At 56.0% G+C, this 14,580-nt stretch overlaps 1 pseudogene; it reads left to right on the forward strand.

Annotated features, from left to right (window-relative positions):
* The first annotated feature begins 7,243 nt into the window (after positions 1-7,243).
* On the forward strand, positions 7,244-10,296 carry LOC145715430 (ubiquitin carboxyl-terminal hydrolase 17-like protein 6; annotated as a pseudogene).
* The last annotated feature ends 4,284 nt before the right edge of the window (positions 10,297-14,580 follow it).

A 14,580-nucleotide genomic window follows, 5' to 3' on the forward strand; every position in this document is an offset into this window, starting at 1 on the left:
AACCAAGCAGGGAGGGGGCCAACGGATATTTGAAGAACAGGGAAAGGTGTGCTTGTGCCCTGGCCTCGCCCGCCCCCTCCCCCGCCCCCACTCTCTGGGGGCTTCTCCCTGGGGAGTGGTCCTGAGAGTGTCCGGCACCAGGCTGGCCCCGTGGAGCCACGGCCTGGAAGCGAGGCCAAGCCAACGGAGGTTTGAGAGCACTGGGAAAGGGTGTGGGCACGGGTGTGGCAGGGGTAAGGATGCTGCGTGTAAGGGTGGGGCCGGGGTATGGTGCCATGGAGTGAGGAGGCCAGGCAGAGGCTGAAGGAAGCGGTGGGCGGGGCTGGAGGGCACCAGGTTGGGGGAGGGCCCTGCCTTGAGGGCAGTGGACAGAGGCCACAGGAGCAGCCTCCCGGAGAAGATAGGAAAGGCCAAAGAAAAGCGCACACGACGCGCAATACACGCCAATGTTCAAGGAGGGAAACCATCCAGGGTGCCCACGGCACTGCCGACGCAGGCCCTCCACCTCGGCCAGTGGGGCCGCTAGCTTTTGCACTGCTGTGGGAGAAAGGTGCTCGCTTGCATGACACTCAGGAATGCCCCGCCATTGGGGCTGCACCTTGTCCCTTGGGTCTGGCCCTTCGGGATCCCAAAGACATCTCCCTGACACAGTGTCCGTGGCTGAGGCCAGCCAGGCCAGGCCAGGAGAAACGGTGGCAATCACACCAACATCCCCCAATGGGAGCAAAAGCGAAACAGAACGTCCGAGTTGATGGGCAACAACAAAGAGCCCCAAACGAGGGGCGTCGGACACAGGGAGCGCCCCCCCCCCCCGCGTCAACACAGGGACTTGTCAGGAACAGCGACTTGGGTCACGAGACCAAGTGCCAAGGCAGCTGGTTCCCAGGGGACACGGGACATAGGATCCCATTCCTCCGAAGGTCCCAGCAAGCGCAGTCACCGCCCTAGAGACAGAAAGGGGAACGGGGAGGGCAGGGCAGGGTGTGGAGTGAAGGGACACTGCAAATAGCTCATGGACACACCGCTCCCGTTGGGAAAGGGAGAAGCTTGGACACGGAGGACGCCGAAGGGGCCCCCAACCACAGGAACGTACGTGAGGCCAGGGGCCCCGCAAGCTTCCCTGGAGGCCCACGAGAAACACCAGTTTACGAATGAAACAGGCATGCACACACGAGTCTCTTTTTCCAAGGGTGAAGATGTGTTCTGAAACGTCTATCTCCACATGCATGCATACCAGTTACAACGGCAAGAAATCGCTAAACCTCCAGGATTCGTTCCTAGTGTGGAGACGTGAGGAGCACCAAGGTGATGGGCTGCCTGGGATTAAAGTGCCCGAGAGGTCACGTGACCTTGGGCGGGTCTAAGAGTCCGGGAAGGAAGGAAGTGTCCCTCACTGACCGTCCCTCGGGCACGCCGGACGGACGCTGAGTCTCCGCCACGGCAGTCCGCCTGCCACCCGCCGCTCTGGACGTCTCGGTGTCTCCTGACACACAGGAGGAGCACGTTGGCGTTTCAGGTGGGTTGGGACGATGTGGGGCTCACACGAGCTGGCACGGAAGTGGGACAGGGAGGAAATGGAGGTTGTGATGCGCCTCGACTCACCAGGTGAAGGACGCTTTAGTGTTGAAGACGAGTGTGAGAACAGAGACTGAGGAAAGGCGTGGCTCTCGGTGTTCCTGAGCACATGAGGTTCTGCTTCCAAAGGAACTGAACCCCAGAGTCGGACTGGTGTGAGGGCGTGCGGGAGCAGTGACAGCATCCTGCTCCATGTCGCCGTGGGGCCTGAGAGCCTAAGGAATTTTCTTGTTCACCCGAATTTCACGGCAAATACTCATTTGCCACGGCTGACACGTGAGTTCAGCGTGGGGCCCCGTCAAGGCCACATGAAAGGAAAGGGTTCAGGCCCTGCGTGGGGAAGCTTCCAGTCGAGTCGAGCAGAAACGAAACGTTTTCATTGACTTTGTCTTTGAGGGTGGTTTCTCTGGGGGTCAAGTAGGAGAGGTACATTCTGGAGAGGCAAGCATCCTTCTCGGTGCACATGCAACCCTGGGTGCCACAGGGAGTATCGCCGTAGCGTGGATTGCGGTGTCCGTGGGGGCCAGGACTTTGTGTGTGGTCTTCCTTCCGGAGGGCCCTGGGAGAGACTTCCCGAAAGTCTCTCCGGTGAGTCACGCAAGACCACCTCCACGGCCTTGCCTGAGGGTGCCGTCCTGCGGGTGGGTCCACGGGAGAGCGTGTAGAACATGCAGGAGGGAGAGGTCCCACCTCCCAGGTGAGGACCGTGTCTGACCTGGTGGGCATGACGCCCCCTCGTGCCCGCTGGGGGAGGAAGGTTCATGAAGGAGTCGTTGTGTCTGTGGGAATGACTCTCCTTTTCCCATTGACTCAGCAAGTCCAGAAACCCATCTTCAAGCAAGGCTGACTTGACCCTTCAAGGAGATGGGGCAGATGGCGGGTGGGCACACCCAGCACGTACCTTCCAGACCCTTGAAAGCCCCAAACGGGAAGAGGCAACGGAGAGCAGCCATGGCGCCCAGGGTTCCCAGGCTAGAGGACGAGGATCCTCGGGTAAGTGGAGCCCTGGAGGCGTGGTGAACCAGTGGGTGGGTTGGAGGGGCTGGGTCGGGTGGGGGTGGGGGAGCCATGCCTCTGAAGCCGGGGATCGCACATGACGAGGGAATGAAGACTCTGTGTCCGGAAGTCGGTCGTCCTTTCCTAGCCCACGGTGGCCTGCCTTGGCATCTCAGCAGCCTGCCCGTTGGGATAAGCTCCCTCGGCCGGAGGGTCACGTCCAGCCTGGTGTTTGTCCCCATCGTGGCGTGGGGCTCATTCTACGCTGCCTGAGACCTGCAATCCCAACTCCCGGTCCGTCCCTCACAGAGGCTTGGGTAGAATCCTAGGCACTTCCATCTCCTGGCACCTCCCGAGCCGTCCACGATGTGCCCTGTCCCACACCAGTCCTCCGCTCCCCGAGTGTGTCCTTGTCATGTCCTTTGCAGTAGGCCTGTGATTGGTGCTGATTCACTGAGCACCCCCCCCCTCCTTGGTCCGCAGCTCAAGTGTAAGGACTGCGGAGCCTTTGGGCACAACGCATCCAGCACCAGGTGCCCCATGAAGCGCTGGGACGGGTGCCTGGCCCCCCAGGCCTTTGTCCCCAGGAAGCCGAAGGAGAATGTGGAACCACGCCAGCAGCAGGACCAGCACAAGCCCGGGCCCTTCAACCAGGCTGCGAGGGACATGGAAGAGGGACAAAGGTGAGGATGCGGCCGGCTCCGGCCTGCCCGTGGGCTGGCAGCTCAGGTCGCTGAGTCTCTGTACCCGGACACTGGGTGCTGTGTCGTCTTCACACACACACAGGGGTGGGGGAGGCAGAGAAAGGAGCTCCCCGCCCCCCAGGGGACCTCACGAGCCTATTGTGCTGCTCTGGGGGAGTCCCTGAGGCTGTGTGTCCTGGGGTAGGGAGACAGGGGGAGGCGGCAAATGACAGGCAGTGGCGCACACGGCTCTCGACACGAGGACGTCTTGGGCCAACCTGGACGGCTCGCTGGAGTGGGAGCCAGGGGGGCAGATGAAGAAAGGAGATCTTGCCCAAGCCCCATCACTCGCTCCCCAGGTGAACACACGAAATGCCGCTCCTTCACCTTCCCGTTCTTGGTCGTGCAGGCGAGAAGCCCAGCAGAGGAAGGCGCTGCTGCAGAGATTCCCCAGGATAGCCCCTGGAAGGCAGCAGCGAGCCTGGAGGGACTCCACAGATTCCTGCGACTATGTGAGGGTGAGTGTCCCCCGTCCCTGCTCTCGTTCTCTCCTGGGGACGGGGATGTGACGGGCTTCCCGGCCCTCCTGGCTGAGGAAGGGGGTCCACCCCGATTGTCAACATTGGGATTTCCGTGCGGGTCCTTTCCAGCCACGTTTGCCGGGTGTCCATGATCCGGCAGGATTCCTTGCATGTGTGCTAACCGGGTGCCGGCTGGGCGTGCCAACATAATTTCGGGGCGCTGTGCCCACACCTAGGCCTCTTGGGAGGCACAGGCATCTTTCCCTGGTGACACATAGACCCGCCCCATTGGCCATCCAAACTCAGTAGCCCCCACCGCGAACCTCCACCTGCAGGACGCCTGTACTTTTCCTAGAAGCCTGAATGGACGTGCTTGTCCACTTCGGGAGGCAGGCACGATGCACAACCTTTCTGGTCCGTCGCTCCCATGGAATCAAAGCATCAAGGGGCTACTGCCCAGTGTTTCTTCCCGATCGACGCTGAGCTGGAGGCCCTTGTCCTCTGTCAGTACAATCCTTTCCCGTGTCTCCCGGTTGCTTGCGTTTCTGTCGGTCTCTTTGCTGTGCTTGTCGTGCATGTGTCCTTGGTGGGGAGGAAGGACTAATGGCCGTTGTCTGTGTGTTGTGTGTTCCCACAGCATCCGCACAGGCCGATGCCCGTGTACAGCACCAAGAGGGTGTCCGTGCTGGAGCCGCACGTCCCGGCTGAGCCTCCTAGCGGGACGCCTGACACGACACAGCTGTCCCCGTCGGCTGCTCCTCTCGGGAGACCTGCGGCGAGCACCTTCCCGCCTGCTGGCCGACAGGATGCCCAGCAAGTGGGGACCCCTGCCCCGCCTGCCCCGCCTGCCCCGGCACACCAACGCTCTGCCCGGGATCCAGGCCTCGGTGTCCAGCTGAGACAACACCGGCCCCGATGTGCCTCCCTCGAAGCTTCCAGGGCCGTCTCCAAGGCGGGTGGCATTGGCCACGCCCAGGCACCAGCCAAGCGTCCTGAGGGGAGCCCTGATCCTCCTCCAACCCGTTTGGCTGCGAGTCCCCAGCCCCACATCCAGACACCAGGCACGAGATGGGCCCCGCTCCCCGACGACACGTGCCAGAACCCCCGAAAGAAACCACGTTGCAGCCCCTTCCAGCCACCCCACAAGAGCACAGGGAGCACCCATGTGGGGCTGCGCCAGAGTCTGTGTCGTCCAGCAAGGACAAGTGCATGGTGTCCCACGGGGGCAGCCCAACTGACCAGGAAGACCCCTGCCTCGGTGCAAAGCAGGGGCCTCCAGCCTCCACGCCCCCAACCTCACCTGGACACTCTCCAGGCGTGCCCCTGGCCTCTGTGTCCGCCCTGTCCGCAGGCACCCGGCCAGCCCCTGCGAATGGTCTTCAGCCGCCTGGACAAAGGCGGCTGGAGCTCCAGGTTCATAGCAGCTCCCTGTCTGCCACCTCCCGAGAGGCCAGTCCCCCCTGGCCAGGGTCCACCCATCACACACCAGTCTGAGGGAGGCTGTGTGCCTGTCTCCCTGAGCATCCTCCACGATGACCTGCAGCTTTCCTCGTCCTCGGAGGAGAGCGACCGGGAGTGAGACACCTCATGTCCTCGGACACTCGTCCTCTGGCCCGGCCCTTGTGACCCCAAGCAGGTGACTGCGGAGCGGAGGCCAAGGCAGGGCCGTGACCTAGTTTTGCTAAAGCAGCAATTCCCCCAAAGACCTGCAAGGACAAAAACTTGCGTCCACACTGTGTTTGGTGTCCTGCTTGGGGCGGGGAGTGGGTTGAGCGCCCACGTGCAGACGCTCATGGCGCACTTTTCCTTTATGCATCTACACCTTCTGGTTCACCGGCTCCGTCTCAATCAACAAGGTCTCGTTTCTTCCGTTTCAATAGATTCTATGAGAAATTCAGCGCCAGGATTGCAAGAGGTCGTCCACTCGAATGTCAACTTAAGGATCTGCGAAATGAATGTGTATCGGGTTTGCGAATGTCTGAATTTGGGGACACCGGAGGAATGATTCCAGTCTGGGCTGGGCAAGTGGAGGCAATCTTTCGTTTTAGAATAGTTCACTGATATCGTTTTTCTGCAGATCATATCGGGGACTATTTTACATGCTGTCTGCATTTTTGTTTTTCCCTGGTAGTGCAACATTGTGTGTAGTGTTACCACAGCTAATAAAATTTGCTCAGAGACGACCGAATGTGCATGGTTTTCTTTTTTGTGTGTACACTGTAGTTTCCCGTCACATAGAGTAGAATCCTGCATTTGTTCCCAAGTGCACTTGGGACTTGGATCCTCACCTAGTGGAGAACAACTAAGGATTCAGAAGCAGCAAAGAAACACGGGTTAACCTCTCTTCTCCTTTCAAGATAAAGTCTCTCCAAGTGTCCTGGGAACAAGACAATGCTAGAGGTGAATTCGAAACCGATGAGGGTCGGGATGCCTGAGTGGCTCAGTCAGAGAAGTGTCTGACCTGGAGGCGGCTCACGTCATGATCTCAGGGTTGGGGAGATTGAACTTTGAGTTTCCCTCCCTCCTCGGGATCGCCTCTCTCCTTTTCTCTCTAACCCTCCCCCACATTCTCCCTCCCTCCCTCTCTCTCTCTCTCTCTCTCTCTCTCTGTCTCTCTGTCTGTCTCTCTGTCTGTCGACATAAAAACCCATGAACCGAAAGAACATGTGCATGGGAAATCACTCAGCGTTAGGGGCTGCTGTCCACATGTCTCTCAAAGGCATTTTCATTCACAAGTCACGTCAAGGAGGGTGGCATAGAAGAGATACAAAGGAAAGGATGAGAAAGACATTCCACAGATAGATACTAGAGAGGGGAAGGAGACACGAGAGTTAGGAGATAGACACGTAGAGTGATGAGCGATTGATGAGAGAGGACAGAGAATTAGGTGGTCAAAGGTTCTTTGGAAGCCATTCTGCAGGCCTCTTTGCCCACGTGGCAGGTGGCCGGGGCTGAGGCTAGAGAAGCAAGGGGGTGTTCGTGGAGTCTGAAGACCGGCAGGCTCCAGACCCGGGGAGAATGGCCTTGTCGGGGCCAGGCACTCAGACAGGAGCAGGTGTCTCGTCTTGGGACAGGGGTCAGCTTTATGCTCCAGGAAGGTCTGGAATGGACTGGCTCAAGTCACTACGTTAAATAGGGCAACTTGCTTTGCTCAGACCAGTCACGTGAGACTTCCTACCATCTAACACCGTCCAGTGAAAACACAACCGGTTTTCTAGGACGAGATGACAACCAAAGGGAGAGATGATTCCTTGCAGAAACAGGTCCAAACGTGGCGCCTGCCAACGGATATTTGAAGAACAGGGAAAGGTGTGCTTGTGCCCTGGCCTCGCTCGCCCCCCTCCTCTGCCCACTCTCTGGTAGATTCTCCTTGGGGTGTGGTCCTGAGAGTGGCTGGCGCCAGGCTGGCCCGGTGGAGCAAAGGCCTGGACGTGAGGCCGGGCCAACCGAGGCCGGAGAGCACTGGGATGAGGTGTGGGCATGGGTGTGGCAGGGGTAAGGATGCTGCGGGTAAAGGTGGGGCCGTGGTCCGGTCCCATGCAGTGAGGCCAGGCAGAGGCTGAAGGAAGCCGTGGGTGGGGCTGGAGGGCACCAGGCAGGGAGAGGGCCGTGTCTTCAGGCTGTGGTCACAAGAGTCTGAAGACTCCTTTTGTGCATCCCATTGTGTGTCCTCCTTGACCTCTTGCCCCTTTCCTTCCCCTCACATGAGTGTGTTTGGCACTGAGACACCTCACGTGCTCGCAGCCTTTTCCTCCTAGTTGGTGACCCTGAGGAGGTGACTGTTTAATTGAGGATCCTCTCTCCCTCTCTCTCTGTCTCTCCCTGGCTTGTCCACATGAGCGCTCTCTCTCGCTCTCTGTCTCTCTGTCTCTCTCTCTCTCTGTCTCTCTCTCAAAATAAATCAATTAAAATGTTAAAAGTGAAAAGCAAACAAACATTAGAGAAGAAAGCACATTTTCAGTAGACCTGGTCAGTTCTGAAATCTGGTCTAGAGATACTGACACATTAAAGCCACAGTTTCCTCGAGGGGACATTGTTCCTTGCATGTCTAAATTCCCATTTCAAACCGTCTATAAATGTCACAAATCCACAACAAACATGTCCTGAACCACGGGAACCTATACCTACCTTGCTATGTGATTTGCTAGGAATACCAGTGACAATTTGGCAAATGATGGGTTTAGGATTTGTTCTCCTATTGGGAAGGGAGCTACAAAATGAAGAAAGCATTTACAAAGCCCGAAACCAGGCAAAGGATATTTCTTGGGACAATTTCTCGGCCACCCCTTGGTAGACAGACGTGTTTCAAAGGACCTTCGTGATAGTTGTATACACAGATCCTATGGAGACAGTTCAGGAGTTTTAGAATCAAATCCATGGACAGTCATCATTCCAGAATAATTTGCTGGTGTCCCATGCATTCTGGCTGACGGAGAGGAGGTGCTCCTACATGATACCAGAGCTCAATTGGTAAAATGATTTCCATAGCCTAACAAATTCATGGCCGTCATTCCTTGACACTTTGTGTTATCTAAAAGCAAAGTGGATACTCAAAAAAGGATTTCCTCTAGGTTGGAAATGCTCAAGTCCGTCTGTCCAGAGAGGGAGCAATGGAAATGAGGGAGGTGGAGAAAGTGGTGAAACGTGTGTGTGTGTGTGTGTGTGTGTGTGTGCCTCTTGAGGAGGGAGGGGCAGGAGGAAGGCTGGGCTGAGTGGTCTGTCTGCAGAAGAGTGGCCACACCCTAAGACCCTTCATCCAACTCCAGCTGGTGGCTGATTGGATGACGTGGTCCTAGTCAGGTGGGTGGGGCGAGCTTTACGAGGGCTGAGGAGAGGGCCACAGCTATCATTCTGAGACTGGCCTCCTGAGAGAAGCATCGCTCTGCAACGTGAGGCTCCACGTTTCAGGAGACATGGAGACGCCCTCTTCCCACTGCCGAGAGGAGTCTCAGTTCCATGTCTTTCCAAACCTCAAACCTTGCGGGTCAAATACGGGTGGTGCTGAAGGCCACAGAGGACCCACTCTACCTGAGAAGCCGTCACCGTCATCGCACACACCCTGCGACCTGCCGAACGGTTGGGCTCCCGCGTCAATAGGTCTGCCCCCCGCAAAGAAACCCGTGAGTTGGAGGAGACCTTCCGTGGTTGGGGCTGGCCTGCAGAACCTGGGGAACACGTGCTATGCGAATGCGGCGCTGCAGTGTCTGACGTACACACCACCCCTCGCCGGCTACATGCTGTCCCAGGAGCACTCCCGAAGCTGTGGGAGGCAGCCATTCTGCGTGCTGTGTGCTCTGCAGGCTCACGTGACCCGGGCCCTCTGCCGTCTGGGAGATGTGATCCGGCCTCCGCCAAAACTGCTCGCTGCCTTCCACACACACAGGCAGGAGGATGCCCATGAGTTTCTGATGTTCACTCTGGATGCTATGCAGCAAGCGTGTTTGCGTGAGGACAAGCCTTCAGAGCCTCAGGCTCAGGACGCCACCCTCATCCGGCAAATCTTTGGCGGGTACTGGAGGTCTCAAATCCAGTGTCTCCACTGCCAGGGTGTCTCCAGCACTTTGGACCCTTACCTGGACATTAGCCTGGATATCAGGGCGGCTCAGAGTGTGAGCCAAGCTTTGCAACACTTGGTGAAGCCCGAACAGTTGGATGGTGAAAATGCCTATCGTTGTAGTACTTGTCTCGACAAGGTACCCGCTTCCAAGACGTTGACTTTGCACACTTGCTCCAAGGTCCTGATGCTGGTATTGAAACGATTCTGCCATTTCACGGGCAGCAAACTGGCTAAGGAAGTGTAATATCCTGAGCGCCTTGACATGCGACGATACGTGTCTGGGCAGAACGGGGGGTCGCTGACTTATGTGCTCTATGCCGTGCTGGTGCACGCGGGCTGGAATTGTCACAGCGGACATTACTTCTGTTACATCAAAGCTGGGAACGGCCAGTGGTACAAAATGGATGATGCGAAGGTGACCGCCAGTGATGCGACGTCTGCCCTGAGCCAACATGCCTATGTCCTCTTTTACATCCAGAAGAGTGAATTGGAAAGAGACCGTGGGAGTGAGCCAGGTGCTGGGGAATCCACATCCCTCCAGGCTGACCACGCAGGCACGGCTGCGGCCCAAGGGGGGCCCGAAACCGACCCCGACATCGAGGTGCCACAATTGGAGGATCACGTGGAAGAGACACCACCGCCAGCAATCACGTTAGACCAGTGGAGATTCCTCCAAGAAAGCCACCGTCCCAAGTCTGAATTCAACCTCAGGAAATTAGAATTTGCCCTTCCCCCCGGTGCAGTCGTAATTCACCAGTCCAAATACAGAGACGAGATGGGAAAGGATCACCGTGAACCAAACATCTACCGGCTCAACAGTTCAGCCAGGGACATCCCACCTCAGAGCGCAACGGCCATTAACCGAGTCCCTTGTCTCCCAGGCAGAGCCAGAGCTACCAAGAGGAAGAACAAGAAGGGACAGAGGTCTCAGGAAGCAGTGCAGGGATCCCACTACAGGCCTTGAGATACACGCCTGCCCACGTGCACACTCACCCGCCCTCACTCACTACTCACTCACTCACAGTCCCTTGTAGGCCATATTTTGTGTGTTGTAGGTGGGTGCGATCCAGACATGTGGAGGGACCATGAATCTGGCTGGATTCATGGGCTATGGCGTTCCAGTGGACCTGGAGAATCCTGAGCTTTAAGGCTGGCTGTCTGTAATGAGGTTATTGGAGAGGTGTGGATTATGCTGGGGACTCGCAAGGTTTCTCCCCTCCATCAGCACCGAGGATCATTGGGCACTCTCAGAGCCTGAAAGGGTCAGAGGGAGTGGCCAATGAGGCATGAAGGTGGAAACAAGGCAGAGCCCCGGGAGTCCCTGTGAAAATGCCTGGGACTCACGGTCCCATCATCCCATTCCCTACTCTCTGTGTATCGGTAAAGTCCATGTGCCCAAACATGTGCGTGTGGGGACTCTAGGCGATATCCCAACATGCACCGGCAGGGGAAGGAGTTTGAAACAATCTCAGTGCTTCCACACGGAGAAGTGGCAAATGACCAGGAAACGGGAAGAACTCTAGCTCTACGTGGGAGCAGACAGCCTTTTCAGGAATGTTTTGTGTCAGAAGGAGAGGAGCAGAAGGAAACACGAATTCATAACTGTGCAAAGTGTTTCCTTGTATACATAATCTATTTTGTAAAGTCTCCACATGTTCATGTGAACATTGGCTAATTGCCTGGAAATGGCAAAGAGCAAATAAATGCTTATTTCTCAGGAGACGGGTGGGTGGAGCCATCCTGGCCCATGTTCATTAGATTCGGTTCCCTTAACAATCCCCCTCCCATGAGGCTGCAGAGCAAATGGGGGAAAGGAACCTTCTCCCACCTCTTATTGCTCAGCCACCAAGCAGCTCTACCTTGTTCCGCAGAGTTGACCACCATCCCCCCATCGGACAATCTCCTCCACAAGGGAGGAGGCTCAGGGATTTCTGGTCACTTGCATTGCAATCTTGGTCCTCGGTTGTACACCTCAGAAAAACAGTCTCAAGTGGACACCGAGGCAACAATGTGGTATTTCAGGTCAGGGTATGGATGGATGCTCTAAGTCACAACTGTATTTCATTTCTCAGGAGCGAGAGACTCACTAAATACATTGTTGAATGGGAATTAGTGCATCATCCTTCAATTCCCCCCAGGGGAGGGGGGCCATATAGGAGATCTCTGGTCGTTTGCCAATGGCACTGACAGGGTAAAGCCTGTTGTTGCTGCTGCTGCTGCTGCTGCTGTTGTTGTTGTTGTTGTTGTTTCCAGTCTGCATTAAACATACATACCACACTTAGTGGGAACTAACGTCAGCATGTGAATTTTGTACAGGAAATCTTATTGAATTCTGGATGTTCAAATATCAGAGCCGATAGAGGAAAAATACTTTTTCTTCATCTACTTTTAAAATTTATTGGTCTGTTGTTTTCATGTTTTAAACATGAAATAAAACGTTTAAATAAACAGAGAGAGACACACACACAAAAACAGAGACAGAGTGTTGGCATGGGAGGGGCAGAGAGAGAGAAACACAGAATCCAAAGCAGCTCCAGGCTCTGAGCTGTCAGCACAGAGCCCAACGTGGAGCTCAACCCCACGAACCATGAGATCCTGACCTGAGCTGAGGTTGGACACTCAACCGACTGAGGCACCCATTCCCCCCTCCATTTTCCAAATTGAAATCAAATTTAGTTAACATTGAGTGCAGTCTTGGTTTCAGGGGTGGAATTTAGGGCTTCGTCACTTACATGAAACACCCACTGCCAACCCCCACAGGGGCCCTCCATAACGCCCGTTGCAAAGGGAGCCCACCCACTCCTCCCCTCGAGCAACCCTCACTTTCTTCTCTACACTTAAGGGTTCTCCTGGGGCACGTGGGTGTCTCAGCCGGTGTGCACTCTGATTCCGTCAGCTCATGATCTAAGGCTTTGAGACTTCAAGCCCCGTGTCCGGCGCTGTGATGACAGCTCAGAGCCTGGAGCCTGCTCTGGATTCTGGGTGCACGCCTCTCTCTGACACTCCCCTCGTCATGCTCTGTATCTCTGTCTCTGTCTCTGTCTCTCTCTCTGTCTCTCTCTCTCTCTCTCTCTAAGATAAAGAGAAAACAAAATTTTTTGAAGAGTCTCCTATGGCTTGCCCCCCGCTGTGATTTTATCTTATTTTATTTATTCTTCGCTTGCCCTAGGTTCTTCTATTTTGTTTTTTATTCCACAGATGAGCGATGACATGGCACTTTCTCAGTCAAAGAGTTCAACAGGGCTAGCTGGATGTTAGATCTCAAAAGACATGCACACGTGAAATCTATCCTTCCTGTGGATTTGATTCTAAAGTGGGCAGAATCGTGGGTAAAACGCAAACAGTGTATGTGCAACTGAGCCACGAAGGGAAAAGCCACAGAAAATAACCATGCTAGGTCATCCTGTAGAAATTTTGGGATCCAACTTTCTCTTCCTGGATTCAAACCTGAATATCACACGCACACACACACACACACACACACACGGACAGTATTTGATCTGGATCTCAAGACGGCCTCCATAAGCATCCAGTCAGCTCCCCAGATGACTAGGACCAGCTCTTCCTGGGTGGCCGTGTGTCACGTGTTCCACCCACACATGATGAAGTCCACACCTCTGGCTCTGTAATCCGTGGGGGAGGTCACAAGAGGGAGTCTTGCACACTGCTCTCTGTCCAGCAGGGGGCGCCGCTGGCCAGCACGGGCATTGCCTAGACTTCCAGGAGGACCTGGCTTTGGGCACTTGCTCAGGCTGGCAGGTCGGAGTCTCCATGCCTTGCACTGCAGCCTGAGCATTTCGTGGGGCATAAAGGCGACCATGAACATTTACAGAAGGTCTGGTGGGTCTAGGATTCCCTCCTTGTGACTTCGCTTTGGCCGTGCTGGACCCTGGACTCTGAGCTAAAATAGACAACCTTGAGCTGCTCGGGCCACTGGTGACGATATATTTTCCAGGCATTCCAGGAACTTTTCTTTCAAAATATAAATCCAGTGAAGTCAAGACATTCAATTTTAAAAACTGTTGACAATTCGCAAAGAAGATTGCATATGGAAAACCAGGAGGTGGCCTCACGTGCGGTGATGTGGGAGCAATCATGGCAATGGGAACAGCGTTATTTGGTCTCGCCAAATCCAGCCAGCCTAATCTGGATTTCTCACGGAAAGCTTAATTCAGAGAAGTCACCCTGCAATTCCTAAGGGTATTGGTGACGATACAGAAAAGGCAGTGTGGGGGGAGGGGCCAAGATGGCAGAAGAGCATGGAAGTGTTCTTTGCGTCTTGCATCCATAACATGCAGCCACATCAACACAAAACCATCCTGCACGCCTCGAAAACTGATCTGAGGATTCACGCAACAGGTTGCCCAACCTGAACCGCAGAACTCAGTGGGGACGAGGCGCAGAGAGGTGACCTGGGGAAGAGAGAAGCCACAGAGGGCAGGGAGCTGTTTTTGCCTGCAGAGAGAGGACGGAGACAGGAGCAGAATATGGGGAAAACAATCCCCTCGCCCTCCCCTCCCCCCGCCAAAAGCAGCTGGGGAGAAAGTGGCAATGTGGAAAGAGCCACAGGCACTGAACCAAAAAGGGAGGAAGGAGAAAGGAGCGGGTTTCAATTCCATGAAGACTGTACAAACAGGGGGAGGGCAGAGTGCGAAACTCCGCATCTGATACCTGGCGGTGCTCTGGTCGGAAGGGCGAATCCCGAGAGCAGAGTGAAGACTGGAGGGGTGGAGGAGGGGTGTCTCGAACCACACGGAGAAAGGCGGTTCCCCTGCTGCGAGGACACGAGGTAGTCTGTGTGGCCACCCCAGCCGACCCCAGAGGTCCCAGCAGACCCCGGAGAACAGCCACATTCGCTGGTGCTGGAACAAGGTCGTTAAGGGGGAAGCCCGCTACCAGAGGTGTGTGGTGATTTTCCATAATCCTCGAAACGCTGCTGCTACACCATCGCGCGAACGTTTTCGGGCGCAGGCTGGCACCCAGCCTCAGTCTCTGGGCATCGGCAGCGGCACGGTGTTGCCGATGTTCCCGGGTGCGGCCGGCACCCGGCCACTGCTCGCTGAGACCCTGACGCAGAGGATCTGAGCAGGTCTCAGCCGCGGGCCCTCAGAAGGGAGGGGTCGGGAAACACAGCCGCCTGGGAGGTAAATCCCACGAGGAAGGTGCCGCCTGGCAACCTGACGGCTGGGCCACGGACAGTGTAAAAGCGGCGAGTGGACAGAAGCCGGAGAGAAAGGACGGGGGTAGG

This window comes from Panthera onca, chromosome B1, assembly GCF_046562875.1.
Source record: "Panthera onca isolate mPanOnc1 chromosome B1, mPanOnc1 haplotype 2, whole genome shotgun sequence".
Taxonomy (NCBI): domain Eukaryota; kingdom Metazoa; phylum Chordata; class Mammalia; order Carnivora; family Felidae; genus Panthera; species Panthera onca.